Source organism: Haemaphysalis longicornis, unplaced genomic scaffold (assembly GCF_048455015.1).
Source record: "Haemaphysalis longicornis isolate Haplotype H1 unplaced genomic scaffold, Haemaphysalis longicornis Haplotype H1 scaffold_2, whole genome shotgun sequence".
NCBI lineage: Eukaryota > Metazoa > Arthropoda > Arachnida > Ixodida > Ixodidae > Haemaphysalis > Haemaphysalis longicornis.
This window is the reverse complement of record NW_027526295.1, coordinates 191561907-191579510: the sequence shown is the minus strand read 5'-3', so window position 1 is coordinate 191579510 and position 17604 is coordinate 191561907. Positions and strand designations below refer to the sequence as shown.

Here is a 17604-nt window from a genome sequence, read left to right as displayed (position 1 = left end):
TACAGCCGGATCGAGAGCCGCCAGTGATCAGCAATGGAAGCCGCACTCGATGATTTGCGCGCGGAATTCAGCGCTGATTGAAGTCGAGCTTGACGAATGAGTGCATCGGCGACATCGGTGCGCTCCGCGGTTATCAGGCGTTGCGCTTCGCTGCTCTTATGTGTCATACAAGCGATGGTCGCGGCCGTCTTTTTCTGTGATCACGCCATAAACTTGTAACATAGCAGCAGACGATAGCGTGGCGGTGGTGGTGGCCGGGAAGGTGATAACATAACAAAGCTTGCAATGAAGCAGAGAGCCAGACTATGTTACTAAAAGCGATTGAAAGAAATAAATAGATACGGTGAAAAAATTGTTTGAGGTTTTTTAGCTCAACATCCGCCGTTCGGTCGCTTTTGGATCAGCGTTACTCGATCGGTTTGTGGTGTTGACGCCAATTTTGACCTGCAGAAATGTGTTTCTCTTGCCAGCCTCAGGTATACCGTCTTGATTTTTACAGTACGTGCCAAGTGTTTTTATATCTTTTATGCACAATATTGATAACTTGGTTGCAATCTTTATGAGTGAAGCGCCAAATTACACTGCATGTCGTCATCGCTATAGGTGCATCACGTCACTGATTGCTTACGTCGTGCTTACGCAAAAAAAAAAAAAAGGAAAACATGGCGAATTGCCTGGGAATTTGTGAAGTCGAAAATAGGGGCCTAGGGCTATACTGGGGAGCAAGTTAGGGACGGAAAATAGCTCACGTACTGCATCACTCCGCCGAAGCGACGGACCCGGATGAAAACGCGCGCGCGCGTTTTGAAACGAGATTGCCGCTAATGCGTAACATAGTCCAATTTTTCACACCTAGTCTTTTTGCAGTCGCTGCAGGAATTTAAAAGCAGATTAAGTGCGGGAAATCACGAAAACGTCTTGAGTCACGTTCAAAATACTCGCAGTAAGGCACTTTTTGCGCCGCGCGGAGTAACAGCCGGCTGCGGTGATGAGGCGCAGGGGCAACTTCCGTTGCCGTTCTGAAGTTTTCCCGGAGTGTAGTGTGGATATATTTTGGCTTCGTGGACCTTACTACGTTTATTACACTCCATAAACTAACAAAACGGAAGCACATCCATTATGGCGCGAATATTGCCAGGGCTCAGTTTTCGCTTCGCGATCGATTCCGGACGACCCTCAGATGCGGCGCATCTCTTGCTCTGAGGCACGTCCCTCCTGCGTCGTCGTCGTCGGCAGCGGCGGCGTCCGTCCGCAGCCCTCCTCCGTTCGCCTCTCCCACAGCTGTGTGCAACACTCTCACTCCGGCGCATTAGCATAACGACAGCTGGCGCGCTTGGTTGGCGCGCGCTTCGCTGCGTTAACGCTGCGTTAACAGCTGCTCCGGTGCGCATGTGCCCGCATGCGCGACTCTCCTCCGCGGTCTCCTCTCCTTCAAGCGCTGTGAATATAAAGCGGGTATCGCGCTGGGTGGTGGCCGCTAAAACACGTGTACTCTCTCATTTCGCGTATGCATGTGCATGAAAATGTAAAATCGCCTCCATCATCCCGTGTATGAGAACATCCGTATGTGATGGAAGGCATCCTACGCGTTCACAATACGTTTCACGCGATGTAGAGAATCAACCCAATGGAAACGCCAATTGAACCCCCAGATGCGCCGCATCACACCAGGGTTCCCTCGCGGGGAGATGGAGGCAATTTTTATTCATTTACCCTAAAGGCCCTTACGGGTGTTACATAGGGGTCGCAGTGAAAAAGAAAACACGTTGTAACATTAAAAACAGCAACACCTATAGAAATGCGCATACAAACACATTCATGTCGAAATGCATAGTTGCAAAAAAAGGGTACACGAAAAGGCGCACAGTTATCCAATTTCAAAAATGCGAGGGTTAAAAAATTACCCAGGTTCAAAATGACACAAACTTCGAACACTGAACCAATCTAAGAGGTTCAAAAATAACACGAACACTGAAAAATGATTTATACATTGAGGAATAACTGTAACTCTTTGATAAATGAGTCGTGGTTAATGAGGGTGACGATGTTACCTGGGAGCTGATTCCAGTGACGAAAGAGTGGCGAGAAGGAAAATATGTTGGTACGTGCGAATATTGTTTGAATTTTGAATGCATGATCTAAACGGGAAAAAACGCGACCAGCGGGTCTTATGTGCGAGGCAGCGAAAGAAGACTGGCTGTAGTATAGCCTATGAAAAACCGATAAAAGACTATGAAGCCGGCGTTGTTGTATGGTAAGTTCAGGGATTGTTTCATTTCTGTTATACTTGATGTTCGTGAGTAGTTCCTGAGAATGAATCGGGCAGCTTTATTTTGGAGTGCCTCAAGTTTATTTACGAGATACGACTGATGGGGGTTCCAGATTAGCGCTGCATATTCAATCTTTGATCGAACAAGTGTTTGGTAGGCCAGAAGTTTTGTGGATGTGTTAGCTGAATGCAGATTGCGCCTAATGAATCCGAGTGATTTAGAAGCTTTGCTGGTTATTGTATCGATATGGTGACTCCAGGTTAGATCAGACGTTATGTGGACCCCCAAGTATTTTACCATGGTTACGGTTTGTACAGGCATACTATAGAGAAAATAGTGACCGGGATCAGACGCGCTATAGTTTTGGTAAATGTTATGGCGTTAGTTTTGGGCACATTTAATTCCATCTGCCAATCCCTACGCCATTTTGTCAGTTGATTAAGGTCTGCTTGCAAGGATATATATTAAAAATAAGTTAGGACCCAAGATTGAGCCCTGTGGAACACCGGAAGTTACTTGAGCTAAAGAGGAGGAATGGTCCTTAATGATTACTGACTGAAACCGATGGGTTTTGAGGTTCTTAATCCACGTGTTAACCTTAGTGTTGATATTAAGAGCCGCAAGTTTTTCCATTAGGCGGATGTGAGGGACCTTGTCGAAGGCCTTGGCGAAATCTATGAATATAGCATATATTTGTGAGGACGAATGTACTGCATTATGGAGATCAGTCATTAATTCGAATAACTGAGTTTCACAAGAACGGCCTCTCAAAAAACCATGTTGATTAGAAAAAAAAAAAGCTTTGTTTTGTTAGGTAGCTCATTACGGCAGATGATATTATGTGTTCTAAGAGTTTGCAAACTATGCTGGTTAAGGAAATCGGTCTGTAATTAAGAGGTACATATGGGTCGCCTGACTTGAAGATGGGGATAACACGGGCAATTCCCCAAGCAAACGGTACGCATCCTGTGTCTATCGATTGCTGAAATTAAGCAGCTAAGATCGGGGATATGACCACTTTAGTCATTTTTAGTAGTTTAGTGCATATTTCATCGGGCCTGGTGCAGAGTTGGCCGGCTGAACGGTAGGCCGGCCGGTTTTGTGCCCGCGTCCTCGGTCAGCAAGCTACACAACAAAAACATCGCAACACTCCGCACCACTCATCTATCCTAAATTTTGCTAATCGAAATATCTCATGCACGGAAGTCAAAGCCTTCCTTTAATGGGCAATAGTATGAAAAAAATTACCACTCTCAATTTATTGTAATATAGAAAATGAACAACTAATAAAAACTTACACAATGTCTGAAACCTATAGTTTTCTTCACCTCTTGTATAGTTCAGAAGTTTCATACGTTTGATTTATTTCGCACATTTGCTCTCAAGTTTATATTGTTGAATACCTGAATTTATTGCCGTTCAGGTTATGCCCCTTGATTGGTTATGCCCCAATTGATTTATAGTTCAGGAGGACTGTGATTTCGGCGCGTTGGTGAACGTTCGTGATTGAAGATCAGCGCGGAAAAAAACAGCACATGGCAGCGCTGTCCTGTCTACTCCTCGTCCTTTTTTGTGCCGTTTTTTTTTCCCGCGCTGATCTTCAATCATGAGTATTGTACATAGTATATGTTTCTCGCACATTTTTTTTTTTACTTGCATCATTGACAAAGAAGTGGACGTGTCTTGTATGATTCCAAAACTAGCCTTCTTGCTATGAATCTAGATATTATTCACATCACTACAAAAAGATAATTTGTGAAATTAATTTTTTTTCCTGCTTGCATTCGTTCCTTCCCCTAACCTACGAATACTAAGCCGCTCCTATGAGGCGCGAGGGAACGGCAACCACCATGGTTCTCCCTCAGCCGCACTACGTCCTCCGGCATGGTCTAGTGGTTAGGATACCTGGCTCTCACCCAGGAGGCCCGGGTTCGATTCTCGGTGTCGGAACAAGTCTTTTTTGTATTCTGAAGGTTACAATGAGGTAGTTGCTCACTTGATACTAACCTTATTTTTGATAAGTGCCATCAAGAGTCTTTGTCCTCGTGGGGCTTCTTTTTCTTTTTTCCGGCGATTGTACCCACTGTGCTGCTGTTGCAATTTACTGGTACCGTGGGCGTGCGCTATGCGAGAGATTAAATCGCGGGTTACACACCGAATCTGCACGTGAAGTAGGCGACATGCCGTAGATGAGGGCTGGGATTAATTCGGTCATATGGGGATCTTCAACATGCGCCGAAATCTCGACCCACGGGCGTTTTTCATTTGTCGCCTCGACCGGAAGAATGACCGCCACGGAAGAGATCGAATTGGTGCCTTCGTCGTCAGCAGCAAAACGCCTTAGCGCTCATAACCACCACCTCTAGTATAATAAATAATTTATTTATGCATTAATGGTCCACCTGTTGTTAGTTGGTGTGTAGTGGACTTAAGTAATTAATTAATTAATTAATATTTCCTTTACGACGCGCGTCAAATCTCAAGCGTAAATAATGCCAGTCGTACTCAGGCATACGCAGTGCGCCGCGAATCGTGTTTACGCATGGAATTCGGCTGGGGTGTTCAGCCTCTCCCAGACCAATTTTAAGCCGAGAGCCTTATATGTCTCTCTCATCAAAGGACAAAAGTGACCGCTGTCGTCATCAACAAGAATGATACCAAAATTGAAGCCGTTCCACTCAACGTGAAAGCTGTCGGAAGTGCAGAGCAGCGATTCGCCATAATGGGGTGTGGCGCCGTTACCCGCTCACTGCAGATACCACCCATCACGCTCTTCGCCTCCCTGTCTCACTTCTCTCTTGATGAATTGAACGGATGTTTATCCAATGCAATTCAAATTTCCCGCCTACGCAGTGCTCGCGCGCCCCCTGTCTAACACAGCGCGAGCGGGAGTTCTGTTCTTTTCGTGCTCGTTTTCATCTCGCCCGTGCCGAAGCCTTACTGCGCAGTTTGGAACGCGTCGTTAATTAGTGGCGGCTACATTTTTCGCGTACTATCGTAAAAACTAACCCAAGGGGCGTTCCTAACTAAATGGACGCGGGGGCTGCTGGTTAGTTACACAGATTTTGCCTCAAATCTACCTGCAGTTTTCTTTGCGCTAAACAACGCAGAGATGTATGACAAGCGCCAGCGGTTCAGGAGTTTCGAACGGTTATGAACGCCACTTGTTTTTCGAAGGTTTGGCTCCGTTACGCCGCTACGCCGATGGGCTCTGTTTGGGTCCGTTACGTCGATACGACGCCTGATTGCTGCGGTGGCTAGACTGCGTGGCAGCGAACGAGCCACGACGACAAGGCGGGAGCCTAAAGCTCTGTGCACTAAAGCTTTCTGCAAAAGCCACGTGACCTAATCGCCGCACACTGCGCAGTGAAGGAGCAAGACAGCCGTGTATAAATATGAATTAGGATTACCAAAGTTAACTATTGGTTAGTAATTGATAGTAATGATTAGTAAGTTGGGATTAAAATGGAATAAAATGGGGTTAATCTGGATTAAAGTGGGATTAAGGTGGGGTTATGACGGTAAACTAGCGTGGCTGCTGTGACAAGTGGACGTGTATATAAAAGGTACCCGCCACAACTGTACGCCCGACTTTCGCCTTAATCACCATCACCAGCCTACTCAGGCTTCTGCCATTGACCTCCAACCGGTCCTGTCCTTCAAAGCACGTAAACATACTTAAGTGCCATGAGAAATTTTCTTTGTAGCCAGCCTGGACCACGGCGATCAGCTTCGGCTGGTTGAAAGCGCCCGCCAGGCCATGACCGCCCATATGGATTTCTGGACTGAGAAGACCACCCGCTGCCATGACTCCAGAACTAATATAAAAATAAAGTTTATTACTTCTTCTCGTCGACCAAAGGATATTTTGCTTGCAGAAGACAGTCATACCCAAGTCTTAATTCCAATTAATAATAGGCGCGAGGAGGTTTGTAAAAGTGCAGTAAAATAATATTAACAAAAATCTTTCTCTGACCGAGGATACATATACCTACAACATGTGGATTTTAGATGCATGGATGCAGAACGCCCTATTTTGAATATATAAAAAAGGAAAAGTAAATAAACTAGAACATCATTACCAGCAGAAGCCCACACAACATTGGGTGTGGGCTTCTTCTGGTGTTTTAAAGGGCCTAACATGTTTAAGCTGCATCTTAGTCACGTATACGTATTAGGATAAACATATATAAATGCATGAGAATTGATTAAAGACTACAGAAACAGCTTCTCATTATATGAGAATTTTCTTAATGCCGGTTGCAATGCCTGGATAGCTTTAACTGTTTTCAGCTCCACCTCTGCTGTTTTTTTTTAAATCTTTTCTAATCCAGACAGCCTAGAAATTCTTCATTTCGGGAACATCGGAAGAATGTTTCCGCAAGATTGTGGGTGAATGAATGAATGAATGAATGAATGAATGAATGAATGAATGAATGAATGAATGAATGAATGAATTGACAGACGGATGGATTTCGACCTTCGTGAAAATTACTTCAGCCGCAAACTTTCGGGACCATTCCACACAGTTATAGCCCTTACAAGCATGATTCTACAGGCGTAAACATATGAAGGCAGCTATTTACACAAAATACCCGAACAGTTATTTGAAATGTGCCTGAGTGGTCATACTGAAAGTTTTCTGCCAGAAAAATGCCGCACCACTCCATCAAAATCCCGACAAGTGTTTCTTCTGAATTCTAGATTGCTCCAACTATAAGAAATTACCCCTTAGATATAAAATTCCCAGAATGATGCACAGGAATTCCCCCCCCTTTTCCTTCGCGCTTTTTGTGTGGAAAGTTTGACGCAATCATTAGGTTCGCGTAGGCCCGTTTCGACATTGTTCTTCATTTGTTCGTGGCAAGACAGACTCATCGAGTAGGCTCAACCCAAGCGATCGACGCCCACGCGAGTTGGCTGACTCTGTTTCGGCGAAGAGGAGGGGCCATGGCGAAGTGCTCTTCGTCGCCGAGGTCCGCCGCCCACGGCGAAGTGCTACGGTAGCGCAAAGTATTCAAAGTATGCGTACGTGCGACAAAAAGCTCTGTAAGCCTTAAGAACGATCGCGAAGCAGCTTGCGACAGAGGGGAGCTAACCAAGACGGGGATTTGTGCGCCATACACCGCACGCAAGCTTTATGGCAAAACGTGTACCGTTATGGTTCAGTTGCTCTTGAATGCGGACCTTGATTAGTAATCCTCTTCCTTCCATCCCTCTCCCCACTGTACGGCAAACGCCCTCCTTGCTCCAATAAAAGACTCAATCAATCAATCAATCAATCAATCAATCAATCAATCAATCAATTTAATTTATCTCAAGAAGGAAGGTCTCGTTCAGGTTATTCTCTCGGAACTCGGCGCTTACTTTTATAACTTGGCTTGAGATAATAATAATAATAATAATAATAATCAATCAATCAATCAATCATTCAATCAATCAATCAATCAATCAATCAATCAATCAATCAATCAATCAATCAATCAATCAATCAATCAATCAATCAATGTTTATTATAGTGCCCAGGAACAGCGGAGGCCTTCGTACTGGAGCACTCAGAGGGGAAAATGCAGCACTGTAGTACATCGCCAATTTGCTAATAAACACTCAGTGAGCAAAAAAAAAAAGGAAAGAAAGAAAGACCTACAAAAAACGGCAAAGAAGATTAGAAATAAAATAGTGCAATCCAACCGACTTTACACAATCAAGTCGTGCTGGCGCACAGAAAAGGTATAAGACAGCAATGAAATGCATCAACAGCTGGCAAAAGAACAGTGAATAATAATAATAATCAATCAATCAATCAATCAATCAATCAATCAATCAATCAATCAATCAATCAACCTTTATTTTTGGTGCCCAGGAACAACCCTAGGGTCTTGGTACTGGTACACCATATACAAGCATTCATAAAAACAAACTAAAATCAAGACAACACAACACAGAAAACCATATATATGAAAGAAACAATAAAGTAAAAATAGTTACAGAGATCCCAGAAAGCAAAACAGCAAAAAAAAAAGGAAGCCTAGTGTTAGAAGCCGTGACACCCGGCCAGCAAAACGTTGAGGGCACGTGAAAAATTGAAAATACACAAGCAAATACTCAATGAACATGACGGAGATAGATTATACACATAAAACAAAGGTTTTGTAACAAGATCTTAGGAAATTTCAAAATGGAAAAACGATGTTCAGCGTTACAAGCACTGACACCTAAACCGACAGAAATTCAAGCAACACAAAATCAGGAAAAGTAAAAAACAAACAAGCAAGATGATGATTTGCATAGAATAAATACGGAACAGAAATACGGCACATAAATGACATAAAGGCACTTAAGCTACAACAGTTTTCAATTCATTAGAGAACAAAGACAAAGAGCTCTGGAATATATCAAGACGATCGGAATATTCATTATATGCACATTGTATTCTGCAGATGCACGAGCGTCGTCTACTTAAAGCATCTGTTCTGAACGTTCCAAATTTTCAGAAAAGTTTGTTCGGCAAGTTGACATTGATAAGTGCAACCAAGTCATCACACAAAATATCACCATGAAGAAGTTTATAAAGAAAGATAATGTCAGCTCTCATTCGTCGACACCAAAGGGAAGGAATACTTTTGAGACAAGACATGCTGCCATTTGCGTCTTCTTGTACATGACGGAAACGGTGCCTAAAGATAGAAAGGAACTTATTTTGAACCCTTTCGATGCGGTCACTATTGGACTTGCAAGTTCCATTCCAAACAACAGAACCGTATTCGAGAAGAGGTAAGCAGAGAGCTGAATACAACTTTAAGAAAGGAAGAGGACTTTTAAACTCTCTAGAATACCTGGAAACAGCACCCAGACATCGAAGAGAGCGTCCGGTAATTTGTGTAACGTGAGAAGAGAAAGTCAGAGAAGAATCAAATAGTACTCCCAAGTCCCGAATTTCGGTCACCCTCGGCAGTGCAGTGCTTGCTATTTTATAGGAGTATTGCAGCTGTTGAGTTTTCCTACTATAGGAAACAACTTTAGTTTTTGAGGGGTTCAAAATTAAGTCGTTTTTGGTGCACCAACGATGGAATGACACGATATCAGCCTGAAGAGAATTACAGTCCTGAACATTACGCACTTCTCTGAAGATTTTCATATCATCAGCATACAACAAAAAAGATGAATTTTGAATGGCAGAAGCAACATCGTTAATGAAAATGGAAAAAAGAAGGGGGCCCAGAACGGAGCCCTGGGGTACACCACTTGTTGCTTTGTATCTAAATGATGTTTGACCGTTAACACTTACATAGCAATATCGCTCCTGGAGATAGCAACGTATAAGACCCACTAAAGAAGCGTGAACATCTAACAGAATGAGCTTGGCAAGCAATAACGAGTGGTTGACTACATCAAAGGCCTTGCTCATGTCACAGTAGACTGCATCAAGCTGGCTTCTACCAACGACTGCTGGGACAGCCTGCTCCATGAAGCATGCGAGGTTTGTGGAAGTTGAGCGACCACGCATGAAGCCATGTTGATTAGGAATGAGGACGTGTTTAAGTGAGAAAGACAAGACCGCATGAAGAGATAACTCGAATATTTTAGAGGCAGAACAAAGGAGTGACACTGGCCTATAGTTCATGGGGTCAGTTTTTGGGCCTGACTTGAAAACAGGGAATACACGAGAAATTTTCCAAATAATAATAATAATAATAATAATAATAATAATAATAATAATAATAATAATAATAATAATAATCAATCAATCAATCAATCAATCAACCTTTATTTTCGGTGCCCAGGAACAACCCTAGGGTCTTGGTACTGGTACACCATACAAAAAAAAAACACTACAACTAAGACAAGACAACATACACAAACTATATGTATGACATAAACAATAAAGTAAAAATAGTTACAGAAATCTTAGAAAGCAAAAAAGGAAAAAAAAAAAAGAACAGACAGTCAAAAAAGAAAAGGCAGGCTTAGTGTTGCAAGCCATGCCACTCGGCCAGCAAAACGTTCAGTAGATGTGAAAAATAGGAACTATACAAGCAAATATTGAATCAACATGACATAGAGTATACGTATATAGCCAAGGTTTTCTAACAACATATTAGGAAGTTCCAAAAAAAAAGGGGGAAAAGCTTCAGCATTACCAACACTGACACTAAAAACGTACAAATATTCAAGCAACACAAAACAAGAAAAAGTGAAAAGCAAGCAAGAACAGTTTGCACATAATACATAGGGTACATAGATTTGGAATGACATAAAGGACTTAAGCTACAACAGTTTTCAACTCATTAGAGAACAAAGTAAAGGAGCTCTGGAATATATCAAGCCGAACGGAATATTCATTATATGCACATTGTATTCGGCAGATGGACGAGCGTCGGCTATTTAAAGCAACTGGTCTGAAAGCTGGAAATTTTCTGAAAAGTTTATTTGGCAAATTGACATTGATAAGTGTAACCAAATCGTCACACAAAATATTACCATGAAGAAGTTTATAGAGAAAGATAATATCAGCTCGCATTCGTCGACACCGAAGGGAAGGAATGCTTTTCAGAAGAGACATGATGCCGTTTGCGTCATCTTGCACATGACGGAAGCGGTGCTTAAAGATAGAAAGGAACTTATTTTGAACCCTTTCGATACGGTCACTATTGGACTTGCAAGTTCCATTCCAGACAACAGACCCGTATTCAAGAAGAGGTAAGCAGAGAGCCGAATACAACTTTAAGAAAGGAAGCGGACCTTTAAACTCTCTAGAATACCTGCAAACAGCACCCAGACAACGAAGAGACCGACGGGTAATTTGTGCAATGTGGGAAGAGAAAGTCAGAGAAGAATCAAACAGTACTCCCAAGTCCCGAATTTCGGTCACCCTCGGCAGTGTGGTGCCTGCAATTTCATAAGGGTATTGCAGTTGTTGAGTTTTTCTACTATAGGAGACAACTTTAGTTTTTGAAGGGTTCAAAATAAGGTCGTTTTTGGTGCACCAACGATGGAATGACACAATATCAACCTGAAGAGAATTACAGTCCTGAACACTACGCACTTCTCTAAAGATTTTTATATCATCAGCGTACAACAAAAAAGAAGAATTTTGAATGGCAGAAGCAACATCGTTAATGAAAATGGAAAAAAGAAGGGGACCCAGGACGGAGCCTTGGGGTACACCACTGGTTGCTTTGTACCTAAATGATGTTTGACCGTTAACACTTACATAGCAATATCGCTCCTTGAGATAACAACGTATAAGACCCACCAAAGAAGCGTGTACATCTAACAGAGTGAGCTTTGCAAGCAATAAAGCCAATAATAATAATAATAATAATAATAATAATAATAATAATAATAATAATAATAATAATAATAATTCTACACAGGTCCACTGCAGGACGAAGAATTTGACCTCCAACCGCTCATGTCCTGCGCTACTCGAGTCCACAGTTTACCCCCGAATCTTTTTATTTCCCTCGTATCCCTAGAGGGTAACGAGGCGGCACACGCCGCTGCTCACGGTCATTCACACTGGGCCGTTCCCCACGAGGGCCACGAACCCCCCTTTGAAGCAACAGCTAAGCCCACCTTACTGCAAACATACGCCGATATACTCGCCCACTATAGGAACGAGCATTGCAAATACCCATTCCCCTGCCCGCACCTTTCTTTTGATGAAGCTACTACCTTCCGGCGACTAGAGAATAACCCCTGCCCACATAAAACCCTCATACATGCCACGTATCCAACCCTATACCCTGCCACATGCAAATCCTGCCCCCAACCAGGCACCCTGTACCACATGGTACGGGAGTGCCAGCAATCCCCTACCCTCACCCTAAACCCCAACCCTACCTATGAGCAGTGGGTGGAGCTGCTGACCAGCTCCGACCTTCCACACCAGCGACGATTGGGGGAGACGGCACGGATGTCCAGCACGGCCCAAGGCATCCCGGACTAAGAAAGCCTCCCACCGGGCGGCGTGTTTCCAAACGCTTCGCTGCACAGAGCACGCACGTGACGTGTGATGTCACTGCGCGCGCTATTCTTTTAGGCTCCTGCTAAAACAAACCCACCGTTCTGGCTCTGTAGCCTTGACGTAGAGCACTGAGTGCTGGCGCTGACGCCTTGGGTTCGAGCCCCAGCAGGTCTATCTCGTGGGTTATTTTTTTTTTCAATTGCGTATATTTTCTTAAATATAATTTTTTTTAGATCTCAAATCTGCGCTTTGTTTTTGTTAATAATGGTGATTTGGTATGTTTTAGGTCGCTTTAGGCTTGGGCGCAGCCAATGATCACGTTGAATTACCGTTTTACATCGCGAGAACAGACATGCCACGTGGGTGCGCTGTGCAGCGAAGCGTTTGGAAATACGCCACCGGGCGGGTGCCCTAACATCAGCACCTCGACTCAAATAAAGCTTATTCACCATCATTATCATCATAACAATCATAATCATAATCATAATCATCATCCCTCCATCAGATTAATGGCCTTCCCCCTCTTCCAGACCCAGCTCCTGGTATCCACCACTCTGTTACTCTCATTGTCCACCGGTTGTCGGTTCGTCTCACTACATGGCCAGCCCCAGTCCATTTGGTTTCTTTATTTGAACTATGATATTGTAAACTCTAGTTTGTTCTCTGATCCAGGTATCTCGTTTCCTGTTCCTGAGTGTTGCTCCTAACATTAATCGTTTCATGACCCGTTGAGACGACGTAAGTTTGCCTTCTAGTTGTTTAGTGAGGCGCCAAGTTTCAGCTCCATTTGTCATAAACGCCAGTATGCACTGGTTGTAGATTTTTCTTTGGACTGACAGAGGTAGCTTACTTTCAGTTATTTGGTAGTGCTTGCCTAGTGCTCCCCAGCCCATAACTATTCTGCGCCGGAGTTCTCTCTCGTGGCTGGGGTCAGCACTAACCATCTGTCCAAAATAGTTATATTCTTTTACTTATTCTTGCGTTTCGTTTCCTAAGCTGAAGAGGACGTTTTTGGCATGGTTATTCCTCATTACTTTGGATTTTTTCATATTTATTTTTAGCCCTACGGCCGTGCTTTCTGATTGTAGTTCCTCAAGGATTGTTTGCATGTGTTCTGCATTCTCACTCAGCAAGACTATGTCGTCCGCAAACGTAAATGGCTCAAGTACTTCCCGTTTATCCGTAATCCTATATGTTTTTCCAGTCTAGCTTTCTAAATACCCCCTCCAGACATGTTGTGAATAGTTTTGAAGAGATGGTATCTCCCTGTCTTACTCCCTTACGGATCGGAAATTTATCGCTTTGTTTGTGGAAGGTTATCCTGCCCGTGCATCCCTTATATAGGTCTTCTAGAAGTCTTATGTAGGTTTTCTCAATACCCTGGTCTTTTAGTTCTCCTAAAACGGCCGAGGTGAGTACGGAATCAAACGGTTTCTCGTAATCTATAAATGCCATGTGAAGGGGTTAAGTCTGCGGCTTTTGCTATCACTACGTTGACGACACGGACGTGATCCATGGTTGAGCACACTTTCCTAAACCCAGCCTGCTCTCTGAGGTGATGGGAGTCCAGGCTGTCACCTATGCGGCTAACTATAACTTTGGTTAGCAGATTGTAAACAACTGAGATCAGGCTGATGTGTCTGTGATTCTTGAGGTCCTTGGGATCGCCCTTCTTATTAATCAGAATAATGTTGACGGTTTTACAGGCTATGGGAACTTTTTGAGCCTTCAAGCATTCCGAAAATAGTGCAGCAAGCTTCTGCAGTACAATATCTCCTCCCTCCTTTAAAGGATCTACGGTTATGCCGTTGTCACCTGCAGCTTTTCCCATTTCCATGCCTTTGAGAACCTTTACAACTTCCTCTTTAGTGGCTAGAGGGACATCGCAAGTTGAGCTTGTACTCTCAGTAGTTTCCACTGGCCTAACGTCGCTGGCATACAGCCTGGTGTAGAATCGTTTTGCTACCTTCATTATCTCGTCCAAGTTGTGCGTAATGTTTCCCTGCTCATCTCGGAGTGCGTACATCCTGTCTTTGGCGATGGCTAGCTTCCTCTTAGTTGGTTTCAAGGTTGCCCTCATTAGCAGCGTTTCCTCGATCGCTGCCATGTTATGTGTACGAACGTCTTTTGTATTATTTCTGTTACTCAGTTTCGACAACTCGGCTACTTCAATCCGATCCGCTGTACTCGACAATTTGTTTACAATGAGGTGAAAAAGAACAATCAATAAAGATTTTAACACGAAGCTTGTAATGTAATGATCTTGTATAGATTAGGGGCCATCTCCCTTCCTTCTTGTTCATGGTATTGCGGTTTCTCACAATCATTACATCACAAGCTTTACGTTTAAATCTCGATTTCGTGTCCTTCTTTACTGATTTACTCGTTTTACTGTTTTTTGAAATAATGCCTGACCGGAGGAACTTTTGTCGAGCTTTTGACTGTAGTACTGTTCACTGTAACCGGTTTCAGCTGTACCGGATGTAGATCTGCTGCTATTGTCTACGGGAGCTGCCCTTCAACGAGTGTGATGGCAGAAAGGCACTGTGAACGTTTTTTTATTATTTTGCTCAGCTCGCAAACTAGCTTAAAAGTTACTATGATTACACAGATTCATGGAGGCATGAAGTGAAAAATTGAAGTGATGAAGTGGATACTAGACACACCACTCTTGTCAGCGCCCATATGTGCATCCTGCTCCTCCTCTTATATGCTAATTTACGTCACTCAATGCCTCAACAGCACCAGATAAAATCTGCTGAAGCAATATCCAGTGTCGACAATGAATGAGGGCCTTGTTGCAGTTTACTTGGAAGCGCAGGCGTACTACTCAAATGAGTGTGGGCATACATTAGCATCATACATTATAAGGAAGCTTTCTTTACATAGAATTATCAGGTATTGTGATAACTCTGTGTTATTGGGTACTTGGGGCCGAATTACTTGCACACTTATGAGGCTTCAAAGCGACAGTTCAGTGGATGTGAAGATGCACGATACCGATTTATAGATGCGAGCCATGCACTGCTGTCAGCCTGGTTCAAGTTTTTTTAGGGCGCAGCCCTTTGGTGGTCGTCTCTGGGCTGAGCCGCGTCGTCGTCGTCGTAACCGAGTGAACGATAGCAAGACCGAATAATGAAAGAAAGCAAAGGAGGAGAGTGTCGCGAAGACCGAATAGTGAAAGAAAACAAATTCTGCAGTTGATGAAGTATTTAATTTTGCAAAAGTCAAGCATGTTTGATTTTTTTATAAAGGAACACTGCAAATATCACTTCTGTATTGATTTGTTGTCTCATATTTGCGTAATGTCTTGTTCTTGTTCAACAATGTTGACAAGTATGAACATTACACCGGACATAGACGGGTAGATTTAGCTATGACTATATAAGACTATTGCGCAGGCATTGTTTTGCTTTGGCCGGGTGGCTGAATCGAGTCACAGACAGACAGACGGACAGACAGACAGACAGACAGACATACAGACATACAGACATACCAAAATTTCTGGGTTTAAGTAGCCCAAGAAAGACTATCGTCTTTAAAAAGAACAGTGTCGCGAAATTGTGAGGTGAGGGCGGTTCGCCTTGGCGGAGCGAGCGCTCTCGGAAAGCGTGCGGTGGGGGCCTCGCGCGACGCTGGCGAAAACGTGAGGAGGGCATGCGCGTGGAGATGGTGTGCGTTCCCTGCCTAAGACGCGGGTCGCGGTCCCTTCTTGAGACGCCGCGCCGCCGACACATACGCTAATCATCGCTGCCGTCGAGGGAACCCACGAGTGAGTGCTGCCTCAGCGCACTGCTGCTGGGCCCCAATATCGCATTAAGGAGTACCGTAATCGCCAGACAACCTTTTCTTCCTGATTTCATGCGTTCTATCTCCTAACCTACAAGCACGCAGGAACGGCTTCCACGAGGCGCGAAGGAACGGCAACCACTCCGGTTCTCCATTGGCCGGAATACGTTCTCCGGCATGGTCTAGTGGTTAGGATACCTGGCTCTCACCCAGGAGGCCCGGGTTCGATTCCCGGTGTCGGAACGTGTTTTTTAAATTTTATTCTGAGGGTTACAATAAGGTAGTTGCTCATTAGAGGCTGAAAATACTTTTGATAAGTCCCATTGAGGGTGTTCGTCCTCGTGGGTGTTTTTTTTTTTTTTCCTCTTTCGCTTTTTTGCAACTGCTCAGTGAACGATTCCACTTGCGGGACTAGTGAGCTTTCTTTACTTGCCCTTCGACAAATGTTGAAAAAGACATAACTGCAATGAAATCCGAATGGGGAGAACAAGGTCCCTAGTCCAACTCGTCCCTCAGAATAAAAAATTTGGAGGTCATGGGTTCGGTTTCCACCGGGCGGGCATTTTTTCTCCAGCGGGCATTTTTTTCTCCACTTTCTTTCTTTTTTTGCCAAATTCTTTATCTATTTAAATGACCTACCACATCCTCCCCATTGCTTTCTGAGGTTTTCTCGACTGCCAACCCTTATTTCTGTTTTATTTCAACGAGCCCCTCATTTCCTATTCTGATTCGCTACATGCATAGCGAGGGCCTCTGTTCTGGCAGTCTTGGTGCCATAGGGAGCTTAAGAGGGTTCAACGCTGGGCGACCACTCTCGACATGTCGTAAACACTCGAGTCACGGCCCGGGAGTTAAAAAGAAGGTCCCCTTTACCCCGAGTAGTCCGAGTGGCGCTGGCTACCACCCCCAATCGCAGGAAACAAAAATACCTTAACATAAATAGGGGAAATGGAGGGGAAAATAGCCCCGCGAGTAGCGTAGTGGTCACCGAACCAGACCGGTATTCTGGAGGTCGTGGGTTCGGATCCCACCCGGCGGGCATTTTTTCTCCACTTTCTTTCTCTCCAAATTCCTGGGACAATCGCCGTGCTCCGATAGGACGCACTATCGTCATCGCTTCATCTTCATCGTCTAGGCTTCTCGCATCATCATCATCACCGTTTCCTGAAGGGGTCTTCCTGGGTCCTCGGCTCTCGGAATAAACCGTTCTTCTTCACGAGTCCTCGACTTTCTCAAGTGGTGGAGGGTGCCTTCGATCCTGCCGTCTACCTCTCCCGACCGCACAGCTGGAGCTTCGGTCAGGTCGGCGCTTACCAACTAGCCCCATGCAGCGCGAGAGCAGCAATGATGGCAGCAACGCTGCAGTTCCCGTCCAGCCCACCATTACTGTCACCACTCCCCAACGCGAACCGCCCTTTTTCGCTGGCCTTCGGAGCGAAGACGTTAAGAATGGCTTGACCAGTTTGAGCAAGTGAGCGCGTTCGACCGGTGGGACGACGCATTCAAACTGAAGAATGTTTGCTGGTCCCTGAATGAAGTGGCGAAGACGTGGTTCCTTAACCAGGACGGTTTCTC

At 44.3% G+C, this 17604-nt stretch overlaps 1 protein-coding gene and 2 non-coding genes across 3 annotated transcripts in view; 2 read left to right on the top strand and 1 right to left on the bottom strand.

Annotated features, from left to right (window-relative positions):
* The window catches only part of Hdac4 (histone deacetylase 4), a 410486-nt gene that overhangs the window by 168486 nt on the left and 224396 nt on the right, over nt 1-17604 (bottom strand). The gene's annotated exons all lie outside the window — the stretch shown is intronic.
* On the top strand, nt 4149-4220 carry Trnae-cuc (transfer RNA glutamic acid (anticodon CUC)). Its single transcript has one exon. It is a non-coding gene; the product is annotated as a tRNA-Glu (tRNA).
* On the top strand, nt 16201-16272 carry Trnae-cuc (transfer RNA glutamic acid (anticodon CUC)). Its single transcript has one exon. It is a non-coding gene; the product is annotated as a tRNA-Glu (tRNA).